The 16,304-nt window shown below is 34.6% G+C and overlaps 2 pseudogenes; one reads left to right on the top strand and one right to left on the bottom strand.

Moving 5' to 3' along the window:
- Positions 1–7,428: 7,428 nt before the first annotated feature.
- On the bottom strand, positions 7,429–8,050 carry LOC100723221 (olfactory receptor 4C3-like; annotated as a pseudogene).
- Positions 8,051–11,870: 3,820 nt separating this feature from the next.
- On the top strand, positions 11,871–12,825 carry LOC101787862 (olfactory receptor 4C5-like; annotated as a pseudogene).
- The last annotated feature ends 3,479 nt before the right edge of the window (positions 12,826–16,304 follow it).

Below are 16,304 nucleotides of genomic sequence, written 5' to 3' on the forward strand. Positions count from 1 at the left end.
TTTACATTTCTCTGGGATCTGTAGTAATTTCCCTCTTTTCAGTTCTTATTATATGAATTTGTTTTTTTTCTTTCTTTTCCTTGATAAGGTTATCCAGAGGTTTATCAACTTCATTTATTTTCTTTAAAAAACCCAGTTTTTTATTCATTATTTTTTGTATTTCTTTTTACTTTCAATTTCATTAATTTCTGCTCTGATCTTTACAATTTCCTGTCTTCTTTTTCTAGAAGCTTGAGATGTAGATGTAGATGTAGATGTAGATGTAGATGTAGATGTAGATGTAGATGTAGATGTAGATGTAGATGTAGGTTGTTCATTTGTGCTCATTCTGTTTTCTTGATATAACAATTTGTTATATATTTTCCTCCTGGGACTGCTTTCATTGCATCCCACAGATTACAGTATGTTGATTCCATATTTTCATTGAGTTGTAAGTATTGTCTTATATCTCCTTTTATTTTATCTGTAACTCACTGGTTGTGCAAAGGTTGTTATTTAATTTCCATATATTTATGTAGATTTTACAATTACTTTTGCCAATAATTTCCAATTTCATTGCACTATAATTAGATAATATATATGGATAATTTTAATCCCTTTACATTTACTTAAGAATGTTTTATGTTTTCTTGCCTAGTGGTTTCTTTCTGTTATTGTTTTGGAAATTATGATCATTTTAATCTCTAGTATGTCTTTCAATACTCTTTCTAGGGTTGACTTGGTGGACATGAATTTCTTCAGCTGTTTTTATTATAGAAGTATCTCATTTCTCTATTAAATTTCAAAGATAGTTCTTTCTGGATACCTTAATCTGGGTTGAAAGTTGTTTTCTTTCAGGCCTGAAACACCTCACTCCAAATTCATCTTGACTTGAGTGTTTATGTTGCAAAGTCTGCCTTGATTTTAATGGTCTTTCCTTGATAGGTGAGTTGTGTCTTTTATCTAATAGCTTTAGCATTCTCATTATATGTTGTATGTCTGGGAACTTAATTGTTACATATTTGTGTGCAGATTTATGTTTATCATGACTGTTTGGCCTTCTATATGCCTCACTTATATGCATATCAGGGTTTTTCCCCATGTTTGGAAATTTTCTGCTGTTACTTCTGTGAATAGTTTACCTATGTGATTTTTGTTGACTACTTCCTCTTCACTGATGTCTATTAGTCTTATATTGTTTCCCTTGGCATCATCTTGAGGCTACTGGACTGTCACTTTCTGCTCCTTTGTTATTTTTAAAGTTCTATCCTTTCATGATAACTGTGATCCTATTCTCAAGGTCCAAAATTCTATCCTCTGCTTCAATTAAATGGTTTTGAGAGCTTTCAATAGAATTTTTTTTGTTTCTTAGATATCTTTTTGAATTTATTTCATGGACTCAGCTTTTTTCTATATTGTGTATTCAAGGTTTCAATCAGTTTCCTATGCTCTTGCACTTTTTATTTATTTGTTTATTTATTTTTATCTAGCTGCACTGATCAATTCCTTTACTAAGGTTGTTATTTCTGTCTTTACATGAGAGATTAATTCTAATTTTATTTCCTATGTAGCCTCATGTATTTGTTTTTTTATTTCACTTTCTATCTTTTCAGATATTTCCAGTATGTGACTTTTAACATCTTTTATTTCAGTGTCTTCTTTACTTGCACCTGATGGGCTAGATGTTTGAGATTGGACTTTGCTTTTTCATTTTGGCATTTTGCCTTTCAGGCTAATTGGTCTTTCAATCCCACTATTTTCAACTATCAGTAGTATGTATCTTAGGATCTTACTGTGTGGCTGATGTTTGACCAATTGCTGAGTGCCACAATGAAAAGGTGTGCCAGCCATTTGAATTCCTCCTGCAGGGCCTGTTGGGTGAGTCCTATATTCTTCCTAGGGTGACAAGCCTAGGAGTATTGATGGAATTCAGCTCTTAGTTCCTGCTGTTATTATGTCTTCAGCTTGTTCTGAGTCACCAGATCTCCCTGTTTATAGTGTTTGTCTCATCTGGGACCCTACTGTGTCACTGGGTGTCCTATAAAACCTTTTAATTTACTTCGGATTGGGGGAGACCTTATTGGCACCCTCCTTAACCTACCTGATGCTCTCTTTGTGGAAGAAAGGACTCACCCACACTCTTGCCAATCTTACCAAGGTTGTACCTCTGGAAGGGGCTTAGCTATTGCTCCTGTTTACCCACTGAAGGTAGCAAACTCTATTCCTATTTTAGGGGCAAACTCACCACACTAATGGAAGCTTGATGAAGTCTTCTGTTTGGATGAGGTATTACTGAGTTTCCCATTGACATATCACGGTTAACCAACTGCAGTCCAATATTCTGGGGGGAGGAGTGTGAGCCAAAGATCAACAGAAATACTTGATACAGATGTGTGGGGGGGTGTTCCAGAAGACAGTCGTGAGATGGCAAGGGCACAGAAGAGGCAGACTCTGCTTGGCCCTGTTTGCCACTGGATGTCGTGTGTCCCAAGGTGGGTGGTGGGTCAGTGGGCACATGGAAGGAGTGGCCTTGGGGATCTGATGTTGTGCACTACTGAATTTCCTGTCCTGATGTGGGCAGCAGGACAGTATGGAGTGGGCTTGGGGGCTCCCTAGTCTTGTGTGTTGCTGGAGGTCCTGTGTCCTGAGGCATGTTCACATTTTCTATGCTTGTTGATTTCATGTCATCATCCTGCATTCCCTGAGAATGTACATTTCCAAAGGGAACCACAAAGCCTGCTCACCCGCACCTCTCATGTCACAGTTGTCTTATACTTTTTGTGTTGTTCATACCTGCACCTGAGACCCATGACTTCTTTCCCACCAACAAAGCTGTGATTGTCCTAATAACACTTATTCTGAACCCATTACACCTTCAGAAATAAGAGAGTAATAATAGTTATTTAGAAACTCTTGTGTCAAATAATGAAAAAAATATTGAATAAATCCTGTGATTTGTGTGTTTACATTAGTGTTATCTCATGACAATATATAAATATTTATTCTTCTTGACAAAGTTGAGTGTCAATTATTCTCTGTGGGTGAAATTCTTCAACTGACATATAATAATAGTATGGGCAACAAGGTGATAATTCTGCATATGTATATAATATTTACTGATCAAATAAAGCAGTGTTTACCATTTCTTTGTGATAGGAGTTTCCTGGCTTCTAGTTTGTTATAAGATATATAATACCTTGCTGTGAACTAGAGCCACCCAACTGTACTATAGAATACTAAAGTTCAATCCTGTTATTTTCTGCCTATAATCAAATCTCCCTTCATGATCACTCCTCCATAATCTTTCCAGCTTCTAGTGACCATTTGTTTTCCCTCTGCTTCTATGATACCAGCTTTTCATGTGTCCACTTAGGGTAACAGTATGCAGAATTCATTGTTTTAAACTTGATTGATTTTCTTTATCTACTGTTCTCTAATTACATCCATGTTGCTGCAAAGAACAGGAGTTTGTTAATTTTATGTCTTAATAATACCCCATTGTGCATATACATATAATATTTCCTTTGTGAATTAATATGATGGAGACTTCAATTTTCATCAGGTCAAAACACAGAAGCATGGGCTGACTTTGAGACATAATAGGAAGATTGCCAAGATACTAACATATTTAGTGATCCCTATAATGCCTAATTTTTTTCAAATAAAAAGAAAAAATGTAATCCAAATCCAGTTTATATTATATTAATCTTTATACTGATGTACTCAAAAATGTAATTATTATTTTTATTGTAAAGAAATGCTCCACAAGGTCAAAATAACCAAGGACCTCCTACAGTTACACTGCTGTTCCTGTCATGGACATAAAAGAAATCAACAGCAAATGTTTGACAATTTTCATGTTCTGTGCAGCAGCCAAAATGTTGTGTATTAAAAGAGGAAACAGAACTCTATATGATGGAAATGTCCAACTGTAGGAAATGTCTTCAAGCAGTATTTTCATTAAAATGTTTTATTTTTATCTTCCTAGTCTGAAAGATTTACAAATGTTCACCCACTGTATAACAGAAAACATTTTACTTGTTATCACTTTGAAAAAATAATTTTCCTACTCCTACATCTATACAAGTATTTATGAAAAGACCTAGGAGAAGAATTAGCTGAAGCAAAAGAAATACAATCATTGTACCCTATGGAGTTAAGAGTGAAAGTATCTGAACATTAAAGCTTCATGTGACACATATACAGAGAAACAGAAGGTTCTGTTAATAAATCTGTGATTATAGATATTACAATCAATGTGAATGTAAGTTAAATAGTTCTCATTTTTATCTTATTTCCAGCACAATTGCCATTATATATAGAAATCATTTTTTCACCTATTTCCCTGATTTCTCACCTTACAATCTCATAACATTACACATTTCATTTAATAAAGTTGCATTATTTATACTGAAACCAAATGTCAGCTCAAAAGTTTGGAACAGTATTCCAGCACTGAGAGAGCTCCAGGGATGATGCAGGGTATGAGAGATGTTAAGGGTCAATAGATTCTAACAGAAGAATATAAGGGCACCGCTACTGTCTTTCACCTACCATGATTGATGGGGATGACACCTCTATCGCAAACTCTGTTCACTTTAAAATATGTCTGAAGTGGCATCCATTTATTAGGAGCAACCTCATAACAGTGATCTAGCATCTCAGTAAAGGGTGCTTAATGAGGGGTTAACATGCAATAAATATTTCTGTGGTAAGAAATAGTGAGAATGACTATAAAATCCCTGAGCAGCACTGATTTCAAAGCTTTCAAAAACAATGAATCCTCCGCCATCTGATGTGCTGGAAAAGGAGAAAGAAAACATCAGTTCCTAAACACAAAGGATTCCCTCTATAATGACCCTATTGTCTCTGTGGGTGAGGCCAGAAACATGCCCATCTTAGGGAACCAAGAACCTCCTGTGCCTGACATTTCCTGTGTTCCCCACACCTTACACAATGGCAGATCTCATGCACTGTGGTTACAATGGAAAAACAGATCTCATATATGGTGTTTATAATGGAAGAACAGATGTTGCACTATTATTTCCTACATATATAATCCTTGTAAATAACAGATAATGAAGGGTTTATAAAAATTAAAATCATTTAAAGATGTAGTTCCCAAGTGAAAAAGAATAAGAAATAAGATAATTTAAAGAATGATGACAAAATGATGATAATGATGGCAAAGAAGATGATAATGATAGTGATGGTAATAACAGTGGTACTGGCGATGATAGTGAATATTTATGAAGACTTATCTGCACATTCATTTGTGATATGGTGGAGGAAGTTTCTTTTCAAATTCTCTATTTTACTTTACACAGATTCACAACATTGTTTTTTTCTGTAAAGAGAAGGGAATAAACATTCTTCAGGCTCCTATCACTAGTCAGCTACCATTTTCTTTTCATGTATAGTCTCTTTGTATTGGGTGAGAAACTAAGGAATAAAACATTCATTTTTAGAATAGGAAGTTGAAAATCAAAAATGCTTGTCTGTTTTGAAAGTGTTGCACTCTGAAAAAATAAATGATATCTCATATGGGTTTAGTTTCTACCTTTTAAGTTGGCAGAAGCTTAACCAGCATTATTAGAAGAAGATAATTTTATGGTACAGAAAGAATAATTGTGGAGCCAAGTGACTCCAAGAATGATGTGATGGGAGGGGTTTATGGGAGTCTCGGAAAAAGTAGCCTGGAATGGAGGATGACTCACCGTGAGCACCACAGTCACAAGTATGTAGGGACACAGGGAGTTAGTGGGACCAAGAGATAAGCAGCATCAGATTTCTTTTGCTTTGAAAGAAAGGAAAGAATATAGATTTGTAAGAGCAATAAAACATTATCCTTAAATGTGACTTATCTGTTCTTATGTTTATCTTCCATTTTTTATAATACAAATATATGTGAATATAACCTTCACTGAAATTGAGGATATTAAAAATATTTTTCTAGGGGCTGGGGGTTTAGCTCAGCGGCATAAGCACCTGCCTTGCAAGCAGGCGGTCGTGAGTTCGATCCCCAGTACCTATAAAAATGAAAAAGACAAAAAAAAATTTTTTTTCTGTTCTATTTCTCTTGACTAGAAAATCTATTATGAATTTGATAGCATTATTTAATTCCTTTTAAGAAATAATCTTCACATATACAAGTACACACTGACATATACACACATAGAGGTAAAAATAAAATTGCTGTTTAGTGATTTTTCCACAAATGTCAGCATATTATATATATCTCTCCTCAACTTATCTTTTCATACAATATTAATTTTTCAGGTTATTTTCTATTGTTATATAGCAATCAAATTTACCTTAAACTAATGTACAGAAATCCAATATTATTCTTATATAATTTAAAACATTCATATCTCTTGTCGTTTCTGCTTTATTCCAAAATATTTTATAGCAAATATCATTGAAAATGATTGCATGTGCACATAAACCAAAATTTTTCTAAGTTAATATGTATATATGTATATAATATCATATAATATGTACATTATAAAATATATGTATATATATTAGGGAGTTACTGTTGTCAGAAATTTCATTATTTTTAAATAGATCATGTAATTTAACTTTCACAATAACAATTTGAAACAGAGCTAATCTTCACAATTTTTCTCTTGCCTCTACTGGGTTGCATAGTTAATGCCTTAACAAAAGGAAGAGATCTTGCCATCTGACATATCATAGATGGACCTAGAGGGCATTAGGTTCATAGAACTAAGCCAATCACATAAATAAAAACACTTTATTGTGTCACTTATATGTGGAATCTAAAATGGAACCACTTTAACACCCAGGCATAAGAAGTTCATAGACTCCTTGAGTCACTTACTCAAGGTCATTAGCAAGGACAGAAAATGAGATTTAGACTCAAGTTCATCCGTCTCCATGTCTGGATCCTCACTCACTTGCTGCAGCTGCTGTGATGCTGGTATCACAGAACAAGAGAGAAGCAGTAGAAGATGGTCTAGATGCCAAGGACCTTGTGGTGCAGTTATTAGAAGGCACTGAGCCTGGTTTGCCTGGTGGTTCTACAGCGCATACAGTGACCACACAGACTCATGTGTGCTGATGTGATTTGCTAATTTCAGACGAGGATGATGGATTGACTCTGCAATTCAAAATTAGTTGACCTTAGTTAATCATTTGACCACATCAGACAACATAGTGTCCTCTTATCTAAAATAGGAATAATTCAGTATATATATTATAATTATATATAGTATATATAACCATATAATATATATATCCTAAACCCTTATTATATGCAAAGTTATGCAAGTCAGTTGATTAGTCTACCATTGTTGTTGATGAACATGAAAGAATGAATAACCTGATCTTTATATGATATTATCAAAAAGAGCTTTGTTCATTTCACTTAAAGAAATAAAATTCATTTTCTCCCTCCTTTGGCACTCATTATCCACCTGCAGTTTATTAGCACGTGGAGAACCCGCTCATAACATGTTTTGCCTCTTCATTTTTCAGGGAATAAATGAGTGGATTCAGCACTGGTGTTAGAATGCCATAAAACACTGCCATGTTCTTGGGTATGAGTAGGTGAATGATGGAAGCACATAACTAAATACACAAGGCTACCACTGTGAAGTGGGTACCTCAGGTAAAGAAGGGTTTGCATCTCCTGTCTACACTGTGGTACCTTAAGGAGCACAGGATAACAATGTAGGAAGCAGATAACATAATGAAAACCAGCAGGCAGAAAACTTTGCGGTTGGCCACAAATCAGGGATGTAGGCATTGGTGCAGGCGAGTGCCAGCAGAAGGTGTGAGTCACAGACAGAGTGGTCCATCATTTTGGGCCCATAAAAGGACAACAGAAAAACCACGAAGAGCTGAACCAACAAACATAAGAAGCCCCAAGTCAAGATACTACCATCAGCATGGCAGACATTCTTGGTAATGGTGATTGTGTAGTGCAGGGACTTGCAGACGGCCATGTAGCAATCAAAGGCCATTTCTGTGAGCAAAATGATTTTCATTTCAAATCCTCCCCGAAATGGGCTCCCATTATCTGAGCCTTGGGTCTCTCCAAAGACATGATTGTGTCCTCGCACAGGCTTAGCAATGAGAGAAAAAGAATAAAGGATAAAATGGCCAGGAAAAAATACATGGAAGAAGTAAACATGCAGCTGATATCATGGTTCCATGAGAGAAAACAAGCAAAATTGACTTGGTTGCCATCTTGGCAAGACCTGCTCATTGAAATCCTCTGGAAAATGAGAATTCAGAACACATAAAACTCTGCATTTATATAGCATCCACTAAAGATTTTTCTGAAGCCACATAAGGGAATGTTTGTAAGGACAGACTTAGGACTTCTGACCACCAGGTTGTTGGCGACAGGTTGTTGTTGCAGCTGGGTACTGAGTTTCCAGACTATTTGGATCCAGACTTCTAGGCATGAAAGATTTTTTTTTTGGCTGAGCTTATTTGCCTAGAATATAGCTTAACAGCTGAATTCAGGTTCCTGCCACTTCAGGGAAATTTTGACTTGTTACAGATTTCATGGAGCTCCTAGATTTTATTTCTTCTGCTTTCACATATTTTGACATTTTGGGGATTTTGAATGAGGTTAGATCTCACATAAGAATTTTTTGTACTACACTTAAATTTCATTTTCTGAGTTGGGAGTGTTAATGGCTACAGTTACAGAACTGTGTGACTTAAAAAACAAAATAAAACCAGCACATAAAATCATATTTACTTAGGTAATCTCTGCTCACAATCTCTTTCAAATCATTAAGTGAGACAAATATCATACTTAAGCTGTACATGGATTCCCATGTAAAGCAGCAGCTAGCGATTGCTGGGGAAAAGGTTCACGTGAATTCTTCTCTAAAATAAGAAGTCTTGCTGTAGAGGGATCCTGTTGATCCCAAACACATTCACAGAAGTAGGTACAATGTAATGCATATTAATTACACAGAGCACAGGGTTTCATTTTGTCTTGTTGATACAAACACAGTTCATACTTGATTATTCCTACCCATCCATTACCACATTTCTTTGTCTTCCTTCTTCACTCATTTCTCAAGAATATACTAGAGTCTTTTGTGTTCAGGTGTGTTACATTTATAATATTTTTCTACTTTCATGGATTTTTATGAAATATGAACAGAATACTTAGTTTCAGGATAGTATGGACCCAGATACAATAACAATATGAGCTTGTTAGTCTTTCATGTCTTTAGATATGTCCTCTGGATATATGTAGCATTTTGGACAATTTAGATTTTTATCTATAAGCTAATTTATATCTTCCACTCATATTAAATTGAAAAAGTATTTTAGGCACTTTTTTCTTGTAAATAACTTTGATCTCTATTTGACATTGCACAATTATATACTTAACAATTTTAATAAATATTTGAAATGTCTTCATGACTACCTATCTTGTATGTATATGCTGAAATATATTTATCTTTATAATGTGCCTATTTTTATATAGACTAGATATCTAAGAATAAGGAATACTGGAACAGAGAAAATGACCAGTTATAAAAACCTTGTTACATAAGGTTAGACTTCAGAATATTTTATATCAACACGCTCATCAGTGTTGAATTGCAAAACTGTCATAAATCTTGGTAAAATGGTGAGTTAAAAGTGTTTGTATTTTTTCATGATTAATGAAATAGAGAACTTTTAGATAATTTTGGAAATTATTTTTATTAATTTTCCTTATTTTTATAATAGTGTGTGATTTATCCAAAATTATAATAGATGGAGGTGTTGCAAATATTTTCTGCAGTGTCTCAGATTTTTATGTATTTGAATATATCATTTGTCTCCTGTTTCATGTATCACTGTATTTCCTCTTAAAATGATGATGTAAAAAATCCAATCCAAAAATCAGATGTAATTTTTGAAAATATATATATTTTATCTGAAGTTTTTATTGTATGTTTTTATTTCTTTTCTTTTAGGTCATGGAAAGACAATTGATTTTGAAAAATGCTTATCTAGTTCTTGAACTATTTGTTGAAACATAAATATTTTAAATACTTTTGAAAACTAATATCTTTTATCTATATTCATCAATTTTATTTGTATTTCTAAATATCAAGAATCTTATCAACGTAGCAATCTAATCTCCTATTGCCTAATGCTGTTAGTTTTATGTTCAACTTTTTCTGAATATAATTGGATTTTCATCTTTTCATTTGAGTATTATTTCATTTTTCTCCATAGTATTAAAATGATTAAATGTTTTGATGATAAAAATGTTTATTTTTAAAATTCATTTACCAGAATCTAGAGTATAAAAGATAAGATGTTTTGACTTTAGGATCACCACTTGATATATGTGGTGATGATATTCCTCATTTATCTTATTTTTTTTTCTATTTTAGATGAAAAATATTTAGCAGCTGCAAGACCAAGATCTGAATGAACACCATGTGGCTAAAAAGTGATAAAAATGTTGTAAAAATAGTCTATGTGACTCTAAGGAACACATTCTATTTAACAAATAACAGTGGTTTATTTCTTCACTTTAAAAATATTTTCTGTAATAAACACAAGACATTATTCATCATCTTCTTTAAGCTAGATTGTTAAAAAATTTTATAAACAAACAAAAAAAGAATAAAAATGACACAAAATTTTAAAATTAGAAATTTAACACTTGTTAATGTATTGCACATGGTTGTCTTCAAAGTCTACTGAGATTACAAGATTTAGGCATAAAAATGATGAAGCAAAGCAAAAACAGTTCTTTTTGATGAACTATCAGATTATTAAGTATATAATATTATTGTTATTATATAATATATAGTAATATATTATATAATAATATAATATATAATATAATAATATATTGTATTATATATTATTATGTTATATATTATATTATTATATAATATATGCAAATATTATACTATTACATAATAGTATAATAATTAGTATATATATATAATCTTTTCCCTTCTTTAACCTAAACATGAAAATTAAGCATAGCTGAAGTTGTCCAAATAGTGAATGAGAATATTTCTAATAAACATTAAGGGTGCTGCCTTGTATCACGCAGTCTATGGAAACCTCTTCAGGACGTACTTCTTCCACAGGTGTCTGTGTATAAACCCAGTCATGCTTATTTTTTTTTTTTTTTTTTTTTTTGTCTTTTTCGTTTTTGTCGGTACCGGGGATCGAACTCACGACTGCCTGCTTGCAAGGCAGGCGCTTATGCCACTGAGCTAAATCCCCAGCCCCCAAGTCATGCTTATTTTTAAGTGCTTTCCCTGTAGCATGAGCTCACAGTTTTAACTATCAGGATATATTTTCTTGAAGCCTCAGATATTTGGTTAACTTGATGCTGGAACATGACTACATCACTCTTAACTTCAAATGAAACTCAGCTGATGCTTTTTGTTCCCTCTGAAACAAGATAAAAATAATAAGCAAAGAAAACTCTGCACTTTAGCCTCCTCAGGACTAGGACCCAGAGAAGACAAACCAGGATATAGATCATCATGGATTCACACATCTGCTTCTACTGTAGTTCTCTATGTATTTCTGGTTTTTCTATAGGAAAATATATGTTGGCAATTGATGGGAGATACTTAAGCACATACCATTGCAGGAAAGGTCTTTGATCTGTCAGTGTTATAAAATGATGTTTGGGGAGAGAGAGAAAGAGAGACGAACAAACAGACGGACAGACAGACAGACAGACATGTCTGTGTTCATCATATGCCTAGTAATGTGGTCAAACTTTCAAGTCAAGTTTTCTAATTAGAATATCATCAATTTTGTAGAAAATCCTGATATACGTTATGCTTTTTTCAAAATGTTTCAGGCACAATTTTATTCTTTGTTATTCACAGCTCAATTATTTATCTATGTGTCAAGTTGAATTCATGGAATAATTGAACAACATGTCAGAATCCATCCTAATTGGTCACACACAGAACTTGGAGGTGAAGAAACTCTTGTGTGTCATATTTGTAATAATCTACTGCCTTACTGTGGCAGGTAACTTACTCATTGTTGTGACTGTCACCAGCATCTCACCCCAGATCCCCATGTACTTCTTTCTGTCCTTCTTGTCTTTCATTGCTGACTGCTTCTCTTCTATCATGGTCCCCAAAATGATATTTGACTTACTGATTTCTTTCAGAAGGTGCATGACTCAGGTCTTTGCAGAACATTTATTTATAGGAGTGGAGATTCTCTTGCTCACAGTGATGGCCTATGACTGCTACATGGCCATCTGAAAACCTATGCACAACATGATCATAATGAACAGGTGTGTGCGTGGCCTCCTTGTATCCATGGTCTGGGATGAGGGATTGCTTCATGCTCTCATCCAAATTCTTTCCATGGTCTGGTTGCCCTTATTTGGACCAAACATCACTGACAATTTTATCTCTGACCTTTTTCCTCTCCTAAATCTCTCCTGTGCAGACACTCACATCTTTGGACTTTTTGTTGCTGCCAACAGTGGGCTCAGGTGTGCCCATTTGTGCTATTCTTCTCATCTCCTGTGTCCTCATCCTCTGCTCCCTGATGACTCACATCACTGAAGAACATCAGAAGGCTCTGTCCACTTGTGCCACCCACATCACCATGGTTATCTTATTCTTCGTGCCCCATATATTTGTGTATCTTCAGCTCATGTTCACCTTCCCCAGTGATAAGGTGGTGGCTGTATTTTATACTGTAGTGATACCTATCTTGAATCTTTTAATCTGTACCTTCATAAATATGGAAGTGAAAAATGCTATGAAGAAACTCTATAGCCAAAAAAATAACCTCAATAGAACTTCATCTAAGGAGAACATAAAAACAAATCTATCTACATGTCAACAATAATGTAACCAATAGAAAAGAAAAAGTCATTGGAGTCAGCACATTAATTTAAATAAACTTTTTCCTGTTTTCCAGAATTTATTGGCTCCTTTTTTCATGAAAAATGGACAATTTCAGTGAATAATAACTTTTTTCAATTTTAATATTCTTGTCATTTACACAAAGTAATTGACCCAAAAGCATTGCTAGCCAATATAGAAATCCTATTATATATAGAAAATCCAAAAGTTTCTGTAATTCATAGAATAGCTTTTTAAAAACCTCCACATATTGATTTCAAAACTTATAAACTGAGCTATGGTGAAATTTAAACACAGATGATTAGTGGCTCTATATACATTTTTTTGAAAATGCAGCTCCATTCTGGAATAATGAAATCAAGTTATGTGTATTATAGTGAGGGATAGAGAACAACCAGTAATTAAAGATGTCTGAGAAATTGATAACTTTAAGGAAGGAATGACATTAAAATTAATAATGCATAACCCCAAGGGCACCATTTGCCTCCAACTTTGCTCATTCTATAAGAAATAATTTTCTCTGCCTAAAGAAAAATGGAATGTAAATATTTTTCCAAAATACACCCAATCTTGGACATTCTTTCTCAGGTAGAAGATATTTAGTAAAGAACTTTGTCTTTCAAAAGCACACCATACAGCATTTCAATTCCAAAATAACTCTTATTGAATGCATTTATGCATTAGTTGATATGAACAGAGGTTGCTGACACACCTGGTGACACATATTTTGATAAACCAATTCATAACATCAAAATAAGACAGAAACTGTACACAATCAAATTGATGGAGTAAATTGCAGAACAAAAGGTTAGAGACTCATTTAGGATTAACATATAGTAAAATTTTAAGTGAAAGCACTCACACTTAGAAAAAGAATCCTTTGAAATTCAATTAAGGCCGGGAAAGGAATCCTGCAAGATGAAATCTGCAAAACACACAAAACTCCTTAGCCATGCCTGCATTTATGTTAAATATCTGTGGGATGCCTATTACTATATAGAAGATTATTAAACACTGCTTTCCAATTGGATGAGCAGGTCATCTCAGTTGTATCCAGCACATTTTCTGATCACTAAATATCAGTGTGGCACGTCCCTCATATTTTCTATTCCACTTTTTTGAAGCAGGACAATTTCTGCAGAATTAATTTGTATTATATTTAGGTGGTATCATAATATTCTGGTGGGGCCAGATTACTATTAAATCTCTTTCTTTTCCTTTGCTGCAGCAAGGCTGAAAAACACATTGAAAGTCTTAGGAAACAGTCTGAGATAAGGAATCAGCAGACGGAGGACAGTGCCCTGGAGAACCAGAATCCAAACTTTAGTGTTTTAACAGGTAATGAAATAGCATGTGTTAAACCATAAGCATTCAGGAGTCATTACTACAGAAAGATGTAGTAAATTCTCATGATGGTATCCACTAACTTCATCTTTTAAAGAATTACCATTATTAAAGAAACAACAGAGTAATATAGCTTTTGAAATTATCTTGAGCCTCAAGTAGCATTGAATGAGTAAATAAGGTTCAAAATGCACAATAAATATTGTGAAAAGGCAAGTAATTAATCAAAAGAAAGAGCAACTAGAGTGGAAGAAAAAGGAAAAGAAAGAAGGGAAAAGAAAAATACAAGATAGCTATACTACTAATTTCTCTTAGTTCTTTGCAAAGGAAGATTTCTGCTAATATCATATGAAGATATTTTGCCCAAATCTTGTAAATGAGTAAGTATTTTGGAGGTATAAGCACACAATGTACTTTTTCTTCTATAATTTTGCTTCTTATTCTCCTATTATTTTGTTTAGAAATTTTGCTTTATTTTTTCCATAATATGAAAAAAATATTAATATTTAATAAATCAAATCCAAATAGGATGTTTTCATACTAAGGTGTAAGGCACAACACAAGTGAATTTTAAAGTATGAACATGTACACTACATTGTTATCTTTAATGCTTTAATTAAAAGCATAAGACATAAGGCAATGAACGACATTATAAAATGTTAAACTAGTGGGTGCCAACAGAACCTTGAACACTAGTTGAAGTTTTTAAAGTCTTACTGAAAAATTCTCTCTTTGTGAAAGACACATGGTCTTCTAAAGAACATTCTCCAATTTTCTACCAATTCCCTGTTACTTATATCCTATTAGGTTTTTTTTTGAACTCACAAGATTATGCTTTAAACTTCTCATGAAAATAGGGACCAAAAGTATCATATCTATCTTAGGCTTTGCCCTTTCTCCACCAAACCTGAGCAACACAGTATGGAAACATGGTATGGAAATGAGAGACTTTAGCTTGGGGAAAGAAGACAAACACTGGTGTTTGCCACCAAACATACCATAAAACCTAACATCGTCTAACTCAGCATTGGAGAGCCCCAAGCACCTCTGGGCACCAGTGACCACAGATCAGTCCTCAGGCCCAACACCATCAGCTTCAGTCTCTGTACCACACAGACTCTTTCTCAAGCCTGCCCAGCACAAAGCTGGCCCCAGTGGGTACTGTTGGTGTCAGCTACCAGGGCATAGAGAAAAGAGCTTCCTCAGAGCTTCCTTAAAGTTGAAGTCAGAAAACCTAAGATATACATACACAATGAGTTCATGTTATGTGATTCAATCCTTGGAGCAAGATAGGTGTCTGTCATGGTTTATGTCTGAGGCTCCCAGGCCTCACGAGTTTAAATTGTGCATTTGTTATTCATTCATTGTCTAGTGCTTGGATTGCTGGTGTCAGTGCTCCACCCACAAAGGGGTGGAGCCAGGATGTGATGTAATGGCATGAAGAAGGTGTGTCTTGCTCTTTTGCTGGTTCCTGTTTTGCTGTTTGAAGCTGCCATGAACTGTGGCCCAGCCAGGCCCACCTACCTTGGAGCCAACTGAGTATGGGACCGAAACCTCCAAAAACTGTAAGAAATAAACCTTTCCTTTACCAACTTTGGGCTTCAGGTATTTTGTCTCAACAGTGAGTAAAAAGTAATTAAGACAGAATTTGGTACTGAGGAGTGGGGTCGTTTGCTGTGACTATATCTGACCATGTTTTTCCAGAGGCTTTGGAAATGGCTTGTGGGAAATGGCTTGAGAGTTTGGAAAGGTTCGCACATGTTGCCTGGATGCATAGAGCTGGAGCAGCTTAGGCTGTTCTGTAGAGGAGATTCTGGTCAGAGCTATGGAGAACAGAAGGCTGATAGAAAGCCTCATGGTAAAGACCAGGCTTGGGAGGTTTCTGCTGGGAAGGACTGGCTTGGTTGTTGGACTCCACATGATGAGTGCTATGGCTTGGCAGAAAGTTTGTCTGCGTATTGCTCATGCCCAGGGACTTTGCCTGAGCCTGAAACAAAGGGCAATGGACTGATTAATCTTGAAAAAGAAATTAAAAAGCAATCGAACATTGAGGGTGTGGCATGGTTATTGTTGGGGGCCAGCTTTATGTTTCAAATCACAAGCAAAGAGCCCAGCAGG

Source organism: Cavia porcellus, unplaced genomic scaffold, assembly GCF_034190915.1.
Source record: "Cavia porcellus strain 051 isolate PalLab524CR breed Dunkin Hartley unplaced genomic scaffold, mCavPor4.1 scaffold_17, whole genome shotgun sequence".
NCBI classification, from domain to species: Eukaryota; Metazoa; Chordata; class Mammalia; order Rodentia; family Caviidae; genus Cavia; species Cavia porcellus.